Raw genomic sequence first — 13013 nt, forward strand, 5'->3', positions numbered from 1 at the left:
TAGTGTTAAGTGTCCCTTACAATGAACCCTTAACTTAAATTACGTTGCACCTACTGTTGTGACATTTGAATGGCTAAAGCTAGCCTTAAATTTAAGCGCTGCTGTAATGACCACTCAGGTATTTAAGGGCGGTATTCTAACCTAAATGATTTGTTGAACTCATAAACTGCCTGCAGGACTGCAGTGGTTTTTCTAATAACGTCAAGTACCTTTTATTTGACAATCCATTTCATTATCAATAATAATTCTAATTCAGCAACAAAAAGTTGTCACTCTTTGATAATAATATAATAGTTTACTTGACACTGACTGACAGGACAATAGAGTTAGGTTAATGAAATGACAACGATCATCGACAACCGGCCAACCGATGAAAAGGCTTTATTGGACTAGAATGAAGTTGCACCAAAATAAAAAACTGAAATATCACTAGATATCAAAACTTAAGGGCCCCTTACTTAAAATTCTGTTAAGTCGCAGTCGTGCAACTGGCAATAAAATTCAGCGTCCGTTAACTTAAAAAACGCTTAGTTAAGTACTCATTTTAAGCGGGATTGGTGCAAACGGGCCTAAATAATGGACATTTTGACATTTTTCATAGTCTCATTGCCACTATTGCTATTCTACTCTTCTATTTTTCTTTTTTAGAAGAGCCAATCGAATCACCTTCAAAACAAGGTTTCACTAAACCCTTCCCATTTGAGATTTTAGGGTTTCTTGTCATCACGCTTACAGGGTTGATACAAATTGATTGGAACCAACCGTATGACCAAAAGTTTTACCTCTTATTACATTGTTGTTAACACCTGTGTCATGTTTCGGAGCAGTCTGCAAACCAAGAAGCTCCTAATAGAGATAGTGATCCTTATGCGGGTGGCAGGACATTCAAAATTCTTCTCGAGCTCGTCTCTGTCACGACCGAGTCAGTTCCCATGCTCGGCTTCGTTAGCTGCCGCATTTCGCTATAGCGTGTTATGACAACACACGAAGACCGAGACAGGCCCCGCGTACAAGAACCATCATCAAGTTCGTCGCTGCAATTTGCGAACGTACGTCTACTATATACCCCGTTAATTTCGCCCTGCCAAATATGCACCGAGATCGACGTTTAGCATGAACCACGAAGCTCGTTTGTATCCGTCCGTATATACCTGAAATTAGAATGCAGGTAGGTACTCCTCCAGCCCCAAGCCACCACCGGTCGGGAATTTTATCCGCACTAATGTCTTATGTAAATTCTCGCCGTATCATGCCAGAGGACCATTAGCTCTCTTCCAACAGACTTCCTGTTCCGTATAATGCATCGGTTTATATGGGTTTTCGAACCTATCCTGTGTCCGCCCGATCCCCGTAGACGAGGGGGTGGTCGGGGCTGACTTGAAAAGGCTTCGGGTGGCACAGGGGAAGAAATGATGAAAGTTTTCCAAAGGGATCGAAACTATTCCGATGAGGTTATCGATATCGATCGATTGATCCAGCTGTTGCTCGTCTCTTTCAAATATTCCACCCCAGGCTGAACCTGGAGGCCAGAGAAAACGTCCATATCATATGGGTTCTTTCCGAGCATGTTGGAACATTTGCTACACGTCCTCACAGGCATCCTCGAAGAGTAATGCAGCCGTAGGAAGCTTCTATCGAAAAAACGTCGAGCAGAAACTGATCGTAGCAGATCCTGTGGAAGGGACATGGGATAATCTTTTAAGAGCCTGCTAACCAAAGGAAAAGCTGCTTTAAACGACACCTGTTAAAGTATTCTCTTCACAGCCATCCTATATACTACAGCTCGATACGATTCTAGTCCTGGAAGGCCAGCTGTAGATTGGTGTAGTACGGGAAACAGCTCTGTTTCGGGCAGAATCGATCATGAGGTCGCAGTGCACTGTTCTCCCTCAAAAAAATCTAAAGCCGTAATGATTTATCACAGTGGTCGTCTCTATGGACTCCTTACTAGTCAAGAAACAAAAGGAATCGGAGAAGAGCGTCTCAAACATCATATCGTGCACCTTCAAGCGCTTTATCTCTCTGGTTATGATGCTGATAAACATAATGTCCGACGAAAACAGAGTCCTATTGAACAGTTCCACTGACCAAGTTACCTTCGGGGTTTCATAAGACCCCGTTTTTCAATTGGGATGAATCTAAAAACCACCCAGGACAGCCTACAATCCTCCAAAAGTCATATTGACTCACCTTCAGATAACGTGAAGCGTGAAAAATACCGCAAACACCTCTCCTAGCACAGGTGGACCGACCTAGTGGACGGTTTCCCATCCTTCCTCATCTCTTCCGTATTTTTCTATGGAAACTAGTTTTTCCTTGTCGTCATGGACTGAGGCTGAACCAGGAGGCCAGAGTAAACGTCTGGCAACGTCTTCCAAGACTGAATAATCCCAATGGGTTCTTTTCGAACATGTTGGAACATTTGATACGCGTCCTCTCAGGTGTCATCGAAGAGGAATGCCACTGTAGGGAAGCACCTATCGAGATAGTACGTCGAGCAGAAATGACGATAGCAGATCTTCTGGAAGAGACATGGGATAATCTGTTGAGAGACTGCTAGCCGAAGCAAAAGCTGCTTCAAACGACACTTGTTGAAGTATTCTATTCACAGCCGTCCCATATACTAAAGCTCAATACGATTCTGGATCTGGAAGGCGAGCTGTAGATGGATGTAGTATGGGAAACAGCTCCGTTGGGGCAGAATCGATCATAACACTACTGAAATCCCTCAAAACAATCTAAAACCATAATGATCTGTGGTCGTCTCTACGGATCGCTTACTTGTCACAGACTCTTTAAGACCATATCATCTACCTTCAAGTGGATTATCTCCTCCACCTCTCTGATTCCAATGCTCATAAACATAATGCCGACATTTCGACAAAAACAAGGTCCAAATTGAACAGTTCCACTGACCAAATCACCTCCGGGGTTTCTCAAGACCCCGTTTTTCAATCGGGACGAATCTGAAAATCGCCTAGCCACCCTACAATCATCCAAAGTCATATCGAATCGCCTTCAACTGACTTGAAGCGTGAAAAAATCGCAAACCCCTCTCCTGGCACAGGTGAACCGACCTAGTGGACGGTTCCCCATCCGAAGACGACGACGTCCAAGCGCAACCGGGCGTAACTTTCACAGTCTGCGTCTTTCTCCCCTCGTACCCTCCTAGTGCGGCGGCACGTAGGTCGTTGTGCCAGTGTTATCGTTTCCTGGTCTCTCTCTCTCCCCCCTCGTATGCTATCTCCTCTCGAATCCCCGAGACTTTTAAATCGACAATCAAGGTTCTCTTCCCCATCGAGATAGCCTCGACGCGAGCCGAGTTCAGTGGCCTTTCCGCCGAAGGGGGACCCCGGTTATCGACAACGTCGTCGACGATAACGCGCGGTCTTCAAGGTAGAGAAGGGTCCGAGATGCTGCCGCGTTATTAGAAGCTTATCTGCGTTAGAAATATTCGTCGGTAGATATTAGTAGTACTTCGTTGTCCCACGCATTCAGATCTAACCTGCGTGTATTGGTTTAAACTAGAGACATTCCTATGAAATTTCGTAAGATTCGAGAGTTAGAATCAAAAACGACAGCTACATTATTTAATGGTGTCGCTTCCCGATAATTGTCACACAATTGGATACAAAAATGTTCCGATATAATCATCTATTCTCCTTTATCGAACCTAACCGGCACGCATCGATGTCTATGTACCCCGAAAATCGTCCACCCCTCTCCCAAATCATAGAGCCTAGCTAGTCCCGCGAGGTCATCTCACCATTACCGCTGAATAATGAATAGATCGGCCCGAATGATAGGGAATTCTCTATAGGGGGTGTAACCCGCGAATAGGCGAAAAACAACCCGAAATTAGGGGGTTCCCCTGGTTCGGGCGCCGATGAAAAAATCATAAACTCACGAATACGTCTGCCGTGCCGTACGGAATGTCGGGGTTTGTTTGGACATCAGGTTGCCACGATTACGCATCGGGGTTCCGTACCGATAAAGATCCAAAGGGGGTGCGGGATTGGCGGTAATTGGGGTTGTGCGGGAAATTATGACATTATTCGATTCGACAAAAAGGCGAGAATTGGCCGGCGCGCCGATCGCCCTGAGCGATTGCCGATGGAAAATGGTAACGGGAGGAAAGTGGATATTAGGGGTGAGCAGGTGAAAACGAAGCGGATTCAGCAGTTTGGATGGGTTTATCACCGAGGCGGAAAATTTGAATGAGTAAGGGTGGGCTAGTTATGAAACTGTTTATGTCGAGTCGGCTGAACTAGGGTGAGTAAAATTACTTACCCTAGTTGGCCCTTCTTCGGAGGAACGCATCAGCAACGGGCAACATTTCCAGGAGGGCGGAGAAATACAAAGTGGCAGATTACCGGTAAAGTATTCGTGTTTGACTTTGGAAGTGCCGAGCGTTCTGATACATCAGTATCGTCACCCATATGAAGCGCTTTGATTGGCTTACAGCATCAAGCGAAATTACCAACGTTACGAAGAAAACACCCGAACAAGACAAACTTGAGAAGATGTGTGACACGGAAAATTGCACAAAATGTAGACATCAAACACAGATTAGACTGCGGACAGAATATGGTTCAATTTATAATAATAGTTTTGTGAGAAACCCAACTTCTTAAGAAACTCAACAACTACTACTTCTATCTTTACCAATATTATAAATGTCAAAGTCCGTATGTTTCTAAAATGGAGACGACAATTTAGAATTGTCAATGACTAACACATGAATCAGCGCAGGAATTCCCAGAGAGGCTGGAACATATATACACAAACTGTAGACCGGTTTCGGGATTCTGGTCCCTCATGAGTACAGTGCAGTGTAACACATCTCAACCGGAGGACGATGTGAAGAGGAGGGCCCGTCATGAAGGATATTTTACAATCCTCGTCTCCATTTTAGATATCTCCGTGGTGCCCGTGGCACATGCCGGCGGTGTACTGTGCGCTCCGTGGTACAGGTCTTCATAGTACTTATGTTTGTTAGTTTGTTTGTTTGAATGTTTGTCTCTCCACGATTCCAGAACCATCTATTTTGATGGGAATTCCACTCATTCATTGCTGAATCCCGGTGTGATCAAACTTATAACTTCTTATCGCTACTTGCGACCGTGTGCCCTCCTATGACTGAAGAGACCCAACCGTGACCTACAGATCTTTCCACACTCCGGGCATGGATAGTCACCAACCAGATCTGGCAGCCGCTGTATTCTTCTCGAGTCTCCATTATGGACCAAAGACCTCCACTGTGATCTGTCTAACGATAGATGTTCCCAGTTATGATTGGCATTAACTGATTTCAGGGATTGATGCAGTGTATCCTTAAATCGCTTATATTGGCCTCCTGGTTTCCGAGCTCCCTCTATAAATTCGCCATACAGAGCTATTTTGGTGTCTTGTATCTTGCATCCTCAGAATGTGGCCGATCCAACTGAGTCGGGCCCTCGTTACTTGAGTGTCAATTGTTGTACAACTCGCGCGTTGCAAGACTTCTGCATCCGAAACTTTGTGGAATCATCTGATGTTATTAATCACTTTAGTGTAGGGAATTTATTCGAATATGGTTTTGTATGAATTCAATCCTACATAATGAAGGAATATATCTATTTTTGGCATGTTCAAGTCGTGAATTTCAGGCTTTCACGGCCGACCCTGGATAAATTATAAAAGATAGAGGTAAATGAGTACAATTTTGTAGAACTCAAAGAGTTCTCTTGAAATCAATCCGGAATAACTTTCCATTTGAAGGGGGTTTTTGACTAGTATGAAATGAATTAATGTAAAAATGGATGTTCCTCTTATCAACAGCATTTATTTCTGATGAAAAATGCTCTTTACAACACAGTTTTCTAACGAATATTTGGCGACATATAAAAGTTTAATAAAATACGAACTTAGGCAAGAAACGTGACGGCAACTTCCAGGCGAAGTTATAGAAAGGACACGATCATTTCGATTTGGAATATGAACCTAATGACTGATAAGGTCGTAGGCCGTACGAAATTGTACTTTTTTTCTGAAAGGTTGCAGGAATCTTTCGGTAATCGGGGTGCATGGTGGAATCTGCATGGCCAAACAAGATTGGTCGATGAAATTCGATGAGACGGCCTCCTAGAGCCATAGTTCGAATGAAAAGATTCGTTCTGGAGACTCACGAAGTCAAATGGCTCCAGTTTTCCTATTCCTACGATTCACGCTTTGGCACCAGACCACGTCGCGAGTCGACGTCCCTTTAAATTAACCGTGCGTCCGCAGCAGCCGTCTAAAACGGCCGATTGTTGTTTCTCGATCGAGAATTCCGCCTAGGTTTACGCCGAGCTGAGAGGGACGGAAGGGAAACGGGGTCACGTCGCGCTAGCGGAATTTTTTACGTACGCGAGGGACGACGTGGGTTTTTCGAGGGAGTATACGGCGGAGGATTTATCTCCTCCTCGAGGATACCGGTGCGGTTGCGCCTTTTTCTCGCCCTGACGAGATAACGCTACACAACTCCGCCATTTAGATAATTAATTGGCCGTTATGATTAAGGTTTGTATCGCGCGAGGCTTCTACGCCACACGTTCACCAAGTTGTCAAATTGATGCGACTGGAAGAATTTTTCACGGTTTATTACCGAAAAAGGACGGAATGATGCTCGTTTTTTGCCACCATCGCGTCTGCGGTGTAAGACTGGTGAGATGACCGCATTCTTCAGTCTCAGTTGTATGAACTCATAATTCCTAGACTCTCTCAGTTATTAAGAAGGCTCATGAAAGCGCTATAGAGTCATTCGGGGTAACTGAGCGCAGTGGGTGAGTGTGCGCAGTGCGTATATCTCGACTATGCAATGTATGAAAGAGGAGTTCATTTGGGTGAAGCAAGGGCGCAGAATCGCCATATTAGTTTCTCATAGGAGTGCGCCGTGCCACGTTTCTTTAACTTTTTATTTGCAATCAATCAAATTCACTAGTTTTCTTGTTAATTTTTAGCATCTCTGCACATTCTGCCAGGTCCAAGTTCCGACTCCCTCAGTGTTAAACAATATTTTATTCCATCATGGGCATATTAATCTAAATATATAATAAAAAACTTTAGGTTCTCTTAGCTGCTCAACTCTATAAGAACGTCAATTCAAATTTTGGCTTACTGGGGAAAGTGTGCGCGGGTAAGTGTGCGCATAGATTCATTATATGGTCATTAGTTCAGTGAGGAATAAATTATGACATTGTTGATTTTCTTGGTTAAGACTGGATCAATATTGTCCTATTTGTTCAGAAAAATATGAAGAGCCACCAATAAGGGAATGTATCAAGTGTTGTGTTCACCAAGAATTGTGGCACGAACAATAATACAGTGCTTGTAAAAAATCGCTTCTGTATTGACAATAAACAGCATTTCTCTAATATTGTAACATTTTGATGACATTATTTTGTAATTTGTTTTGATGTTCACTAAGCACTGCGTTCACTTACCCCGTGAGGGTGCGCACACTTAACCGCAATACGGGGCATGTGAACGCACTCGGACTTTCTCTATTAAATTCTTTTTTGCGGAAAGAAAACGTTTTTGTTTGTTTGCTTTTTGATGTTTTCTTATAAATTAGAAAATTCTCTATCTTATGAATATGTTTTTATTTTCTTAGCTTCAACATTTGAAACAGGGCATGGCTTGAGAGGCAAAAGTGCGCACAGTTGCCCCGAATGACTCTAAGGGTCGAAGCTTACAGCGACGTATTTTGACTCTTTTCGATTATTGTTGAAGCGAGTTCTTCGAACGGCGGGTAATTCAACTATCGATAGATTCCGCAATAAATGTAAATCTCGTCGTAAAATCAAAAGTTTTCCTCGGTCGGCTCATACGGCAGACAATAAAATCTCTGGTTAATCAGCGCGTTTCCCTCGAACGTATTCATCAACCGGAATAACGCGAACGATTTTATTACGTTCCGAACTGCGTCGCACTTCTCGCTAGGTACATCGTTATACTTTTTCCTTGAGTGGACGTTGTTGACCCGATTTTAATGTCGGTTTTATACGTCTTACAACGTTTCCCTTTCAACGGGCAGACATCTCGTCGTCCGCCATTCAAAACGACTCGATAACGAACGATTCGTAGCTTTTTTCTGCCACGTTCCTTGCTCGATAACCGTGCAGTCGCGTCACCATCCAAGAACGAACGTTAGAAGCGCCTTTGATTACTACCGCCCGTTTTCCTGGGATTCGAGGAATTCAGGAGAGTACACATATTGGCAACAACGCTTGGGATGTCGAAAAGTATCAAATTATTCCTTGGAACTCCAACGTTATCTTCTGAAACAAGAGCTGTCTGTCGTTTGTGTCTGATATTAATGATAGTATCATCTTTCTGGGCTAGTAGCATTGTCGAATTTGTCAAAAATAGGCCTCAAGATTTTGTTCTGTGGATAAAATTGACGTCGTTGGTACCTACGTCAACAGAACTGGACCAACAGACAATTCGTAATTGAATATTGAACGAAACTACACCTGATTTACTGCAAAATCACGGAAAACCACCGGGTTTATCGTGATTGGATCCTAAAAATGACGTATTATCGGAACTTTATAGTTATCCTCAAAAGTTGTAGGTACTTCGAGATAAAACGAATTTTCGCCTTCGGAAAGCCTGTCCGCCTTATCGTTTTCCCAGATAGTTCCCCGTCTTTTTTTCCGGTAAAAACCCGCACCGATCGGCAACGTCGCGCGTCGATCATATGATCGTCGATTTAAAGATCCCGCGGACGGACGTACCGGGCGAAACGCGTCGTCGTCGGGCGGGCGGTCAACCTTAACGCGTCTGGTCCGTCGGCCGCGCGGAGGCCTAGAGAAGGCTATCCGTCTATCCGCGCTCTCGATTGTTTCATGCACCGTGTGACTCACGAAGACGCTAATTGCTCGGCGGCCGGCCCCGTGCCGGAAGAGCGGAATGGACGTGTCGGTTCCGCCAACTAGACGTCGTTAAGTAGTAGTTGTAGTAGTCGTCGTTGTTTTTTCCGAAGAGGTATGCTACGTCCGTGACCTTTCCCGCGATCCGCGGGGCCCCCCAGGGGGCGGTTATCGGGCCGACGGTTTCGCGCAGGAACGAGGAAACGGACGAAGATTCGTTAGAATTTAATGGATGATGTTCTCGAAGTTCCGGTGGTTGAGTTTCTATTGAATATCGTTCGGAAATTGTTATTTCCGTCTTCAAAACGAATTTTTTGACATTGTCACTTGTTGTCAACCTGTCGTGATTTGTCAATCACAAATTTTCATATATCCCAACTTTGGGTGTTACTTCCATCCATTTCGGATAATAAATTTCCGTAACCGAACATAAAATATCCGCATTTTTGAGAAGCTCGTAGATCATAAAATATTTCTCGTTCGAGTGACTCTTTCAACGCCAACTGATCGAATCGCTGAAAACATATAATCAAATTCGGCCTTGGTCTACTTGATATCAGCCGTTGTAGTTCAAGGGTCTAGTTGTACATGTTGCCATGATGACTAATTATCGTCGGACAGGCGGATACTATAAATAGGCACTCGAGTGTGGGTGCATGGGAGAAACGCTGCGAATTTTACGCGAAAGTTTATCCAACGATCCCAATCGGGATCGAAAGAATATAATGATGAATTTATCGGGGGAGCCTTACACCCTAGGGACTTAAATGGAAGAAAACGTAAACCACAGATTGCAGAATAACATCCGCCTGACGTTTCATACGAATACAGGTTGACGCATAGACATAGAGACGTGGACTGAGCAATACTAGCATGAAATTTTCTATTTTATAAAAAGAGCCAATATATGTCTCTTTTCTGTTGACAGAGCTGACTGTAGACCAATCGAAATTCTAGAAAAAGACAACTAGCTGGCCCGATGTTCAGTTTCTGTCACTTTTTTTGACAGTACTTCATGCACAGATAGACAGGGAAGGCACAGTCCATGTCTCTATGTCTATGGGTTAACGTCAGTTCGATAAAAGTGACAGTGTTGACATCGATCACAGACAGGGGTGGGTAATACCGACGCGACTAATGGAGCATAGAGTGTCTATCATTTTATGTCATCGAGTTGAATTGGGGAAGATACACAATTCGAGGCGTTTTGAACCTCTGAGAAAGGTGGAACATGGAGAAGAACCCGAACGCGGTTCGGAAAATTTCCGTTTCATTCATGCCGATAAGGAAATCCGAGTTCGAGCCCGACACAATGATATATACGCGGAACGTTTCAATTAATCGGAAACGCTCAAGGTTGAGCAGCGTCATTCATGTTTCAGCCAGCATAACATCGAAATAGCGACGACGTTAACGGGCGCCGCGCGCTCGTTGTACATTCCTAACGTTTAATAATAGAACAACGAAAGATAATCTCTCTCTCTGTGCATTCGTCCTTTCGAACGGTGCGTGAATCACGGTTTGCCGCTCGGAATTCTCGCTCTATCGGCCCCTTCCTGTTTATGCCGAGCTAGGACGCTTTCGCGAAAGCTGCTTTCGGATGTCTTTGGGTATTTTTGTGAAACTACAAGATCCAAAAATTGGCTGGATCTCAGTAGGAGAGCACCGGCTTCATTCAAGACATTGTAGCCTTAGAATGGATTTATCGAGTGTAGATTATGTAGATATCCTGTTCGTCTTATCATAAAATGCCTCGCCATTGTAAGAAGACGCTTTCGACTAGGAAATATTATTCGCCCTCCAAGATTCTGCAGATCTCATGAAGGACCTGGTGGGCGAGCTGTAGATGACGCTCTGACGAGGGGCATAATAGCCCTAAAGATCGTAGTGAGCTGCAACCCCTTTTTGTAACTATAACTACACTCCTGGACAGAAAGAACCAGACAAATGATGAATTTTTTATGAAATATCTTTGAAACGTCACATTTTGAAATAACCATTTCAAACGTTTCCCAAAAAAAATTTAAGTACCTACTTAAAAATGAAAAATAAAAATGGGTATTTAAAATTTAAAGAGTTTCGTTACTATTGCACAAGTTGGCAACATCCACTGAAATATGCGTTGATAATAAAGGACAACAAATACATTATCTTGAAGAGATAGACAAAGATGGCTGTCTATGAAGTCTGCGACGAATGAGGAAGGTCGTAAAATTTTATGGGATTTTTATGGCCGGTGGCTGTTGAAGCTCGCCAGTAAGTACGCGTCTTATGATGGCTGCAAATCAACAGCTGTTATTTAATAAACAAGCCATTGTTCTTCTCATTTTCTAGTAGGCGCCGTTGCCAAATCGTAAACTAGAAAGGAAGCGATTTGAATTTTAAAACCGCATATTTGAAGAATGATTTCGAATACTTTCTGCGGTGCATTTGAAAAATTCATGAATGAAACTCATTTCAAACTTGCATATGCTGTGATAAACCAAATTGACGAGAATTTCCCATTCATATTGAGATAACTTGGTAGGGTGTGCATCGATTTTGATCGTTTTGTTGTCTATTTGTAGCCTATTCCACCTAGTTTATCACCTGATGTTGAGTCTACAGGAATTCCAATTGAATTTGATAGTATACAGGGTGGAACTAAAGTTGCAATTTCCTCGAAATTACTGACGCAATGATAGGTCTCTACATGAGTTTTTGAAACTTGATCTTCTCTTAACATTTTCCTGTTTAATTCTCGCCTTTAAGAAAGGAAACTCAACCGGCATTGTACTGTATACCTACTGATAAAGAATCTGAATGAAATTCAGCGTATTTGCTTTGAACCGCGATGAAAAAAAAAGACCATATGCATAATAAAAGCCAAAAAGAAGATATCCGTGAAGCAGAGACGAAAATATCTGCTATTTCGACGCCGCCGTCGTTTATCGCGCTATCCATACACACACACACCCTGACCTAGTTATTTGTCTGGCGTATAGCGCTCCTACGACGCGACGTCTCATGACAGGACTTCGTTCTGCGGGGCCCCACGTCGAAATTTGGGTCTATCAAGCCCGAGACGAAGGTGTCTTTGCTGCATTATACGTTAGTATTATACGTCGTTGTGCGGGTTCGGAAAAACGGCGATATCGATGGAAATCGACGACGCGGAACGGAGCCGTGTCACGGTGCATTTTACGCCCCCGCGCACAGCCATACGAAGGAGTGCGGCACGGAAAAATACGTATGAACGTGGAGAAGACCTCAGTAGAATCATTTTTCCAACTTTGGCATTCACTCTGAGAAAATCTGATTTTGACTACAGAAGGCTGGGATGAACTAGTGAGGGGGTATAGTATCCCCCCCCCCCCCCCCCCCCCGAGGTGATCACTGATACACGTAACTCCATAATTAACATATGAAGAACACCCATCGGAATTCCCCTTTTAAATATGCCCGTTTCTCGTAAAAGAGACCGATGAAATCAGTTCAAATCGAAGAAAAATCGTACTGAACATTTTTTATCGCGATTGCTCTGTGGAATGTTAAGCCCATCTGGATGCTCCAATTCGCTTTTGTCCCCTTACGAAAAAAAACTTCTTTCTCTTAGGTTTTCCCTGACACATACTCTTACACCAATTGCCCGGATTTCTACTAGGAACATAGTTTAATTCTGCACGACTCTGTCCGCCCATTGTCTCGATTAGGCTAGACGCTCGCACTGCATCGAATGCATGAATGCGAGAAGCGATAGCTCCCTGCCCACGCGTATCGCATTCATTCAATTTTCCCGATGCGGACGCCCACCTTTCTTCACGAAGAAACGGACGAAAGTCCCTCCGCGCCCACGACGGGCGAGCGTTCTAAAAAAATCGCCCCGCGACCTCGATAGCGCCTAGCCTAGGACGAATTTCACCGAGAAACGCGGCGAAAAAATGCGACGGGATACGAAAACTTTCGCCAAGCGTACACGTGAGCTCTAGCCTCGCTTAGGACTCGTTCGGAATCCCTAAAACGTCGAAAATCGCAATCTGGGTGAAGAAGATTCCGTCTTCGACAGGACACTTCGCCTGTTCGTTCTTACAGTTTAAACAGGGATGATTTATAGGTCTATTATGCCCCCAATCACAGCAG

The 13013-nt window shown here is 43.8% G+C and overlaps 1 protein-coding gene across 2 annotated transcripts in view; it reads right to left on the bottom strand.

Annotated features, from left to right (window-relative positions):
• The window catches only part of LOC123309046 (transcription factor AP-4), an 82938-nt gene that overhangs the window by 48139 nt on the left and 21786 nt on the right, over positions 1–13013 (bottom strand). The window lies entirely within an intron of this gene.

The sequence above is a fragment of the Coccinella septempunctata genome, chromosome 3 (assembly GCF_907165205.1).
Source record: "Coccinella septempunctata chromosome 3, icCocSept1.1, whole genome shotgun sequence".
Classification (NCBI taxonomy): Eukaryota; Metazoa; Arthropoda; class Insecta; order Coleoptera; family Coccinellidae; genus Coccinella; species Coccinella septempunctata.